Source organism: Aptenodytes forsteri, unplaced genomic scaffold (assembly GCF_000699145.1).
Source record: "Aptenodytes forsteri isolate BGI_AS27 unplaced genomic scaffold, ASM69914v1 Scaffold243, whole genome shotgun sequence".
Taxonomy (NCBI): Eukaryota; Metazoa; Chordata; class Aves; order Sphenisciformes; family Spheniscidae; genus Aptenodytes; species Aptenodytes forsteri.
In genome coordinates, this window is record NW_008795314.1 from 1,419,397 (window position 1) to 1,426,927 (window position 7,531).

Here is a 7,531-nt window from a genome sequence, read left to right on the forward strand (position 1 = left end):
GCTGCCCCGAGGGAGGGAGTGAGAACCCAGAGCCGGTGGGGTTGGTAGGGGGACACTGGGCTGGCACCCCCCCTCCGTGCTCTGTGCAGCAGCAGGCTGGAGGAGGACTGGTGGGACCTTGGATGGAGGCTGAAGTTTGCTCAGGACCTCTCTGTGGCCTCTCTCTAACCAACCTCCTCCACGAAACCTGGTGCAGCATCACCCTCCCGGGGGGGCATTGCCCTCCCGGGGGAGGACCTGCAGCGTGCCGGGGCGTGGGGCTACAGAAGGAAAGCGGAGGTATGGCTCATCACTCATGAAGCCATTGGCAGCACAGGAGAGCAGAGCCCAAGGATGTGGCTTTGCCGTGGCTGTCCGAGAGCAGGGTGGGCAGAGCGGTGCCTGGCCGTAGGGGTGGCACGGTGCTTGCGGGAGTGATTTATGGGGCCGAACGGGGTTGCTTCCCAGCTGTCTGGCCTGTATCAGAAATAGTGTGGCCAGTCTGCTGGTGCTGTTTCAGGCAACATGCATGCCACGGCACGGCTGGCTCTCGTTTTCAGCCAGGGAACTTCTGCAGCACATCGGTCCCCCCGCTGCGGTGTCTCGCCCCGAGGCACTGCCGGCGTGTGGGGGGGCTGTAGGAAAGCTGGGGGGGGGCTCTTGAGCCCGCGGCAGGGTTGCAATCGCTGCTATTGCACGGCTACATTAGCAGAGCCCTGGGGCGGCTCCTGCCTGGCTCGGTCGTGGCACATAGCTGCTAGCCCCACAGTGGTGGAGCTGGCCGTGCAGGGCGTAGCGGGGCCTGATGGGCTCTGCCTGCCTCTGAATGTGGTGAGAGGGAGTGCAAACATCCCTGAGGTTGCCCATTTGTCACTGATTGCACAGCAGTGGACGAGAAGATGGATAAATCCAGGGGGTAGATGATAGGAGGCAGGCAGGACATAATCTACTTTACCAGCCGGTGACTTAAGGTTGCTTAATTTGGCAGATTACCAGGGAACCACTTCGTTACTGGCCGTTTCCAGCGGCTCAGCAGCAGATCAGTGGTGCAGCTGGAGCCGTACCGAAGTGTCCGCTTCACTGGCAGCCCCCAAGCTGCTTCGTGGGCACCTCCAGGTGCAAATTGCTGCTGCTGGCGTGGAGCTCCCTGTGCAGCTCCTTGTGCTTTTTGCGTTGGGGCACTGGCTAAGCAGGTCCGTGTTTTCTCTGTGTAACTTAAAATAATAAATCTGTAGCAGTTTAATGGGAAATGTGAGTGGGTTTGCTGGAGGCAACAACTGGCTGGGTGCCCGTGCTGGTGAGTGGGTGCCCTGGAGGGGTGCAGCAACCCAGCGGGACCTCATCCATCCCTGGAGCACCTTCCCCCGAGGGTGGGTGCCGAAGGGGTGGAGACGGGAGGTGGCCATCGCTGCTAGCCTGAGCCTGGCCTTGGGCTTTCTTGTTACCAGTTAGTGCTGGGTCTCTGGGCTGTGATTGTAATGGATTATGTGTCAGGGTTAGCCTGAGCCCTTGGCTAGTTGGCTCTTTGGTCTTTTAATCTGCTTGAATCAAAATCAATAGTGAAAGTAAATAGAGGAGCATGGGAGGAGGAGAGAAGCGAAGGGCTGGTGCTTTGCTCCCCGGAAACCGGGGAGGTGCTGGGATGGGTGCCCTCCTGGGAGGATGGGGTCCCCAGGACAGCCCCGGGGTACCAGCCACCCAGAGAGCCGGGCGGTGAGGTCTGGGTCCAGCTGCACCGCAGTGGCGATCCTCCGGCTTCTTCTCCAAGAAATCCTTCAAGAGTACGTTGTCCTTTTGAGGGTTTTAAGTAGCCTGAAGTTGTCCTTTAAAGGAGAAAAACAAAGCAAAGCAAATGATGCTTTAGATTGAAATTAATTCAGCTGGTATTTTCAATGGACATAAGTAATATCTTACCATCTCTGAGCAAATTCCCTTCTTGTGCTGGAGCGTTCAGCTGTTGCGAGACAGCCAGGCAGGGATATGACTTATGTCTGAGGAGGGGAGGAAAAAAATCAACAACAAATCAGCCATGTTATGAACAGTGTAGCTATATTGTGGAATTGCATTTTAAATGTCAAGGGGATGTTTTGGTGCTGTTCACACTGGTCTGTGGAGATGTGGGTCGAGGCTATGCCTTGGTCTCCTCCCGGCACGGTTGGGGCTGGGCTCTTGTGGCCACTGAGTGAGGGAGGCTCTTGCTGCCCTTGAAACTGGGCTGGTTTTTGGGTGGCAAAGCTGCCTGTAAGCAGTGGAGGTGGGGTGCCACCTCTGCACCCATGGGGTGGCACCAAGGTCCTGCATCCACTAGGAGGAAAACACAAGGGATGCATTGGACTGGGCACCAGTGTGCAGCTCAGACACCATTTTCCCTACATGTTTCTCTTTCCTCATCTTCTCGGCATGAAGCTGATGCTGAGCAGCGTGAGCACACCCCCCCCACACCCCCGAGCAGGATGGGACCGAGTGACCCAGGGACAGGGAGATGTCATCTGGGTCTAGCAGCTACGCAGGGCAAGGAGGTTTGAATCAGTCCAAGTGACTAAAGGGAACGTGCCCCCAGAATGCAAATTTTTTCATCCAAAGGGTTTCAGCTCCTTTTGAAAACCTCAGCCCAAGTGTCCCAGAGCCACACGCAAACCTGGGTGATGAGGTGACATCCCACACGCCCTTCGTGCTTGTGAAGTGCTGGGTGGAGATGGCTCCCAGCGTGAGCAATGGTGGGGCGGCGTGGGGAGGATGCTCAGGATCCCAAAACACGATGCCTGAGCAAGGAAACTCCTTCCCATCTGCTCCTTCCCCCGTGGCACCACCTGGGCTTTGCCAGCGCCACTCCACATCATCTCCGCTGGTCCCAGCCCCGCATCGGGCTGCCCGGCAGGGAGTCCCCTGCGCCGTGGCAGTGCTGGAGATGGTCCGTGAAATGCTGCTTTCTCCGCTGCTCTCCACTCCTGCGCCGAGGCATCTGGCATTGAACTTCACCCTCGCATCCAGGGCAATCTGCACACGCAGCAAAACTCACCCGCACCTCCGTCCTGGCTCCTGTTCCTGGAGGTTTCGGTGGCAGGTAATGGTCCGGGGTGGGACGCCTGCCCAGGGGTGTATTTACTCCGAGAAGGTATTTTAAAGACAAGTGTATCATTAGTGAATTCCCCAGGGTTTCGACCCATCCAAATTTGAGCATATTGGCTGTTGGCTATTCCACTGGTTTCACAGAGAAACTATTTCTTTTTTTCACTAGACATCACCCTTAGGGGATGCTTTCTTTTTTTTCCCCTGATTTCATCCAATTACTTAGCTGTATGCTCTTCTGAAGCGCCATAAATAATTCTCCTCCCTCTGCTGTGTTTACCAGCATGTCTCATGAAATCCAGTAAGATATGATTGATTGCAATCATTATTTCCTAGTGCTGCTATGAAAACCTCTGTCAGGTTCAGTGATTGCCTTTAAAGAGTGACTGCTACTCAGGAAAACTGTCAAAAACCTGTCATACTTTAGCAAACTCCAATTAATCTGTTGAGCAGTTTTACTTGTGTTTTCTTTCCCATCATTGCTGATTATCAAGGGTAATTAGAATATTTCTCCTTTGTAATTAGCAGCTTGCTTGCTTTTTAAAAAAAAAAGTGGCTTGCAGGACTATTTTACTGGGTTTTCATGCTATCGAGTTGGGGTTTGGTTTATCCTGTCTGCCTGCAGTGCTGTTTGCAAGTCTCTCGGGGAATCTTCATCGCTGGCTTAAGGGGAGAAGCTGGGGGTTCTGGCCGGGCTCCCCTCCATCCTCCGAATCCCCATTGCTGGCACGTGCTGTCAGGCAGCCGAGCAGCCGTTCGGCGGGTGTCTGGGTCTCTGCTTCAGGTTAACAAATTAATCCTGGCTCTTGCATTTTTAAAAGAGTCGCTTCAGCACTTTTCCTCCTTTCTTTTGGTTTTAATGAGACACACTTTCCAAGAGATGTAATAATCATTGCCAAAAATGTCAAATCGTTCTTGTTATCCTCCTTAAGCTTCTGGAACAACAACAACAACAACAACAAAAAATACCAAGAACAGAAAAAGAGAGGTGCTGATGAGAAAGGGCTTTGACTTCATCTCCAAGAGCCAGGGGAGGGCTGGGGGGAGATGTGCCCCGTGACAGCTCTGCTTTCTGGCAGGGTGCCCAAAAAGATAACCCGGTGAAGGCTGAGATTTTTTTTTTTATTTCTGTTTTTACCTAAGATTTGGGGTGGTTTTTTTTTTTTTTTATTTCTTTATTGGAGAGGGAATATCTCCGCTCACTGTTGACAGCAAAGCTCAGAGCTTTGCTGTTGAAAAGCATCCTGGAATCACTCAAAACCAGCTGGGAAATTGGATGGTGGCAGCGACACGAGGGGAACTGGGCTGGCACTGGGGCCTCACCTTGCGGGGCTGGGCTTGTGGCTCCGCTCGCTGCCGGCTTCTCTGGGGTCCAGGGGGAAACAGTTTCATTCCCCAGTGGGAATATCCTTGTCCCTCCTTAGTGATTTGGGAGCAGAGCTGTCTTGTCGGCTGTGCTTCTGCGGTGAGGACTCGGAGCAGGCATCCTCGGCTGGATTGCCTCGGGGTGTGGATGTAGCCCGAGCAGCAGGAAATCTCCATCCCCTGCTCCTGCCTGAGCATGGGGCGATCCCTGGGGAGCTTTGACTGGGTGGTGGGGACGCGGTGCTGAGCACCCCTGGGTGCTCGGCACGGACATCAGCTCACTGCTGCCTGCTGGAAACGTGAGCCTGATGTAGCTCCGTGCCTCAGTTTCCCTTGTCCCCCTGACAAGGGCAAGATTAGGCTCCCTTAGCAGGGCTGGGGAGGCTCCTGGGACCCATCCCAAACCCCTCAGGAAAGGGCTTTTCCCAGGTCTCTTCTGCGGGGACGAGCTCCGTATGTGTGTCTGAGTTTTAATCGGGGGCCAGAGCTGTTTTTCTGCCCGGGCTTTGCGAGCAGCCATTTAAATTTCAAATGAGCTGCACCACTAAACAGGCCTTCGTAATTAAATGAATGCAGCCTGGCTACAAATTGGGACGACAGCCCAGCCCTGAGCGGCAAAGGCAGCAGTGGCTCTCGGTCATCTCCATTGCCTTCCCAGACACGATCCTTGCATCTTCCTGGTGAACCAGCATGACCTGACACCCCTCCTCCCCCCAAAAAACAAGGTGGGATCCAAATCCTTGGGCCAGGGGTACCACTCCATCCATGGAAACGTGGTGATTGTGGTTTAAGCCCTTCTGGCCAGCTGTAGTGGTTGTATCGGGTCCTTTTCCTGACCTCTGGACTCACCTGCCGGCACAGGAGCATGCAAGAAGGATGCGCAGCCTCCGTATCACTCAAAAACTGAGTTCAGGATCTAAGTTCTGACCCGCTGGCAGTGCCAGAATGTCGGAGCAGGAGTAAATCCAGAGCAGAAATCCCCATTCGGGGGCCGGTCAGTCCTGGAAGCTGCCTGGAGCAGTAGGGTGGAGGGTGCTGGGGGCTGTGAGCCTTGAACAGAGCCCAGCCGTGGTAGGGATGTCACTGGAGCAGGCTCAGTCCCGTGGGGAAATAACTAATGTGGATTTTCTGACTTAAGCCCATCTCAGAGCTTTTCTATTTTTCTTGGCCGTGTCTTTGCCCAGTTTGCTCAGCTATGTTTCGGGAGGCCCCTGTACAAACTGAGCTCCAGGGTCCAAGTTTCCACTTTTTTCCCCCCATAGTATCTTTTAATTGTGAGTTTGTTAGCACTTCTGCCCTTTAACGGGACAGGCTGTGACTTGTGTCCCACCCAGGGGCTTGGGAGACCTTCCTGGTGGGATGGGCAAAGGCGGCTCCTGCGTTCCCAGATCCATCCAGGGAGGTCTGGGGCTGCACAGGACCTCGGGTACCCACCGACTCAAGCAGAAGTTGCCGACTTCTTGCCATGAGAGTGCAGGGAGTGTTTGGGGAAGAGCCAGGTTTCAATCTCCATGAATGTTTTGTTTTTGTTTCTTTTTGGGTTTTTGGTTGGGTTTTTTTGAGGAATTGCTTTTGCAATTTGCATTTTTTCTTCTGTTAGATAGCATCAGGAAAAATAATGTGTTGCTGATAACCTCAGTCAAGCATGGAAGACAGCCTTTGGCGAGGTCTGGCTGGCCCAGTGTCAGCTTCTCGGAGGGGTTAAGGGTTGGCTTGTGACCCTGCGTTCACGTGCCGTGTGTCCGACAGCGACAGGCAGCCACAGTGATGTGATGCTTTCACAGCGTCCGCTGGGGCGAGAGCCCGGCAGGGGGGCGTGCGAATGCCGAAGCCCCCGGTTCTGCTGTGGTGCCGATGCAGCCCTCCTCCATCAGAGCTGGAGAACCAACTCCCGGCAGCCGTGGCTCCAGCGCCGCAGCATCTAGAGCTGGAGTTAGTGGGTGATTTACTTGGGGAGTGGGGAGGGAGCTGGGGCTGCATCTCTGCAGCAGTGGGAGCCGTCGTGGTGAGCTGGTTCCCACCACGGCCATATGCACCGCTCTCATCTGAATACCAAAACCATCTAGACCTCGCATTCAGGCCGGCCTCTGTGCTGTTTGACGTGTGCAGCGGCTTGAGTCAGCTCCTGCGGCGAGGAGAAGCCCGTGTTGGGGCTGTCCCCAGCACACGGTGCCATTGGGATGCCCCACTCCATCCCACTGCCGGGGCTGAGCTGGGTGCAGGGTGCTGTGCCGGGGTGGGGGACCCAAGGGATGCACCAGCACAGCCACGCTCTGGCTTTGCAAGACCCAGTTTTGCATCTATTTGGAGATGTATGAGATGTCCGTAAGTCCCGATACCCACCCGGGGTGTCTGGCAGCCGCTTGCCTTCCCAGCGCTGCCCACCTGGCTCCTGCTGCTCCCTAAATTAAATATGCGCTGCCTCTTGAAAAGCACGTGTGAGTGGAACGGCAGAGATAAGCTAAACGGGAGAAGTTCAGGGGATTATGCGCTGATTAAGTTATTACTAACGTGAAATGAGCTGCGCTGAGATGAAACAGGAGCTTTATTTTCTGTTCCCTGGCTTCGGGCTCCGGGCTGCCTGTTACTAGACAGCAGATCAAACTGGGAGCCAGGAGCTCGTGTATCCCCCGGCGCGTTCAACACAGCAGCGGGTCGGTGCTGTGCAACCCCACAGGAAGCAGAGCGTTAAATGGGGCTGGGAATCGGAGGCCTTCCCGGGGGGATAGCTGAGATACAGCGCTTGAGACAGAGCTATTTCCAGTGCTGGGGCACCCACCCTGTAGCAGATTTGGGTAGAAAAGAAATTCTTCTCTGCAACAGGAAAATCCAGTGCTGCTGGGAGGATATGTTGGGGGAGGACCACCTATTTCCTCAGTTTCCCATGCTTTTCCTTAAGCATCCCCTGTAGGCTGTTGTCAAAGGCAGGATGCTGGGCTAGGTGGGTCTTGGAGAGTGAAAAATAGAAGTGCAAAATGAAAGGCCATTTGGTTTGTGTTTGAGAATAAATTCGGTTTCCCCGTAAGCACTCAGTACTGCCTGGATCGGGTGGACAAGTCAGGAGTTTATGCCCGGAGAGGCGGGCGAGGAGGCTGGATCCAGGGCTGGTGTAACCGCT

General features: G+C 54.7%; 1 protein-coding gene across 1 annotated transcript in view; it reads left to right on the plus strand.

Annotated features, from left to right (window-relative positions):
- The window catches only part of MGAT5B (mannosyl (alpha-1,6-)-glycoprotein beta-1,6-N-acetyl-glucosaminyltransferase, isozyme B), a 71,765-nt gene that overhangs the window by 14,699 nt on the left and 49,535 nt on the right, over nucleotides 1-7,531 (plus strand). The gene's annotated exons all lie outside the window — the stretch shown is intronic.